We start from the raw sequence: 2204 nt of genomic DNA on the forward strand, positions 1-2204 counted from the left end.
ACCATAGCCGCTACTATTTGGACGAGTGCCTCCTCAGTTAGCATCACGAGGCTGAGTGCACCCTGAAAAATGGCAACAGCACATGGCAGCCCGAATAGTCACCCATCCAAGTGCCGGCCACGCCCGACAGCGCTTAACTTCGGTGACCTGACGGCAACCGGTGCAGCCACTGCAGCAGGGCCGTTGCCATAACGCTGTTGGACGAATCAAAATTCGCTTTCCTCTTCTTCCTTGTTACAAACTTACCTGTAATTAGAAACTATCACAACAGCACACAATGCCAAAGCAATAAACAGCAGCACTTACATAAAATTCAACTGCAAGCAAGAACTAATTAACAAAAAAAATAACTGAGCTCAAGTATGGCGAACAATGTGCAGTATTGGTCTTGGCTAAAGTATACATGGGCAATAGCTGACAGTGCTAACGATATAGCGATAATTTAAATCTATCAATGGCGTTGTAGGCTATCGACAGTGCGTATCCCCTCTTCTCCGTATAACCGAAAATTAAAATATCTTTGAAGGTCACTACATGGCAGCCAGGTCGTGTGTAACTTCATTAGGTAATAGGGAGTTCCGCAGCGCCTCTTTGGCAACGTCCTTATAACCATCCACGCGAAATCGATTGTTTTGCAGTGTGCGGTATACCTAAGGAGGCTCGATGTCACGGTAAATCAGACCCCGATTCTCCTCCGTCATGTTGAGGTTATCGCTCATATTTTTTGGAACATCAGCCAGTTTTCGTCGACCTTCACGAAATTCAGCGGTGACCGAAGCACAGACACGGCGAATTTCTGCAAATCCATCGTACACAGTCTTTTCCGAAGGTGACTGATCACCAAAAGTCGAATGAAGCGATTCGAAGCATTGTTGATGAGATAGACCTTTTAGAAAAACGTGAAAATTATCCAACAAAAACCTTCATGTGAAATATCAATTTTTCCACAACACTGTTTCTTCAAAGGCACACTCTTAACGGCCCCGCACCATTTCTGTATTTAGCATGCAGATGTTTTCTCTGTCCAAAGTGCAGACGATCCACACTTGTGCTCGGCCGCTTGGTCAACAATGTTCTTTGCTTCAGTATCCTCGTAAACAGCAATCACAGTTGATCTCCGTATTCCCAAGAACTATTGCAAAAAATAAAGTGAAGATAGTGGAATCGTAATTTACTAAACTTGTTTTGAAACGATTTTTTTCCCTTGGGAACTGTAGGCTACATACTTTACAGAGTATACTGTATTTTAACTGATGCCAAGTGGGTTGTGTATATTTTGTCCAGTGTCCTAATACAATTCATTTTCCATTAATCAGTTCTCAGTTCCTTTTTCATTAATTAAATCTTAAAGTTTAACTTCAAATATTTACACAATTTGTTTTGCACTCGCGATTTGTCTGCAGAAATGTTGTCAATAGCAGTACTGCTGATTGCCATAACTCCTGTTGTAATTGTATGGAGGAGGAGTATTAGGTTATATGAAATGACACAGGACCTGAGTAGAGGTGTATAACTAATCTCTCCTGAACATTTAAATTAAAATTTCCACTTCATATTACGGTATGTAATTGTGATTATAAGTTTGAAACTTTAATAAATCGAGTAATTGTTTCATAAATAACTGAAAATCGTCAGATGGTGCCCAGCCTATAGAAGCTGCTATTATGAGAATGAATCTGCAGCCGAGTGTGCGCTGATATGGAACTTCCTGGCAGATTAAAACTGTGTACCGGACCGAGCCTCGAACTTAGGACCTTTGCCAGCGCACACCCCGCAGCAGAGTGAAAATTTCATTCTGGGAACATCCCCCAGGCTGTGGCTAAGGCACGTCTCTGCAATATCCTTTCTTCCAGGAGTGCCAGTTCTGCAAGGTCTGCGGGAAAGCTGTGAAGTTGGAAGTAGGAGATGAGGTACTGGCGGAACTGAAGCTGTGAGAACGGGTCGTGAGTCGTGCTTAAGTAGCTCAGATGGTAGAGCAATTGCCCGCGAAAGGCAAAGGTCCCGAGTTCGAGTCTCAGTCCGGCCCACAGTTTTAATCTACCAGGAAGATTGCTATTACTAAGAACTGTCCAAAAATTCCACTTCTACAGCACAAGCATCAAAATGCTAATCACAGCAGAATCGGCGGGCGTATTTTGCATTACTTCTTTAGGGGACACGACAGGGTGACGGTCGAAAAAACGTGAACTGTTTTTATTACGATA

This window comes from Schistocerca cancellata, chromosome 7, assembly GCF_023864275.1.
Source record: "Schistocerca cancellata isolate TAMUIC-IGC-003103 chromosome 7, iqSchCanc2.1, whole genome shotgun sequence".
NCBI classification, from domain to species: Eukaryota; Metazoa; Arthropoda; class Insecta; order Orthoptera; family Acrididae; genus Schistocerca; species Schistocerca cancellata.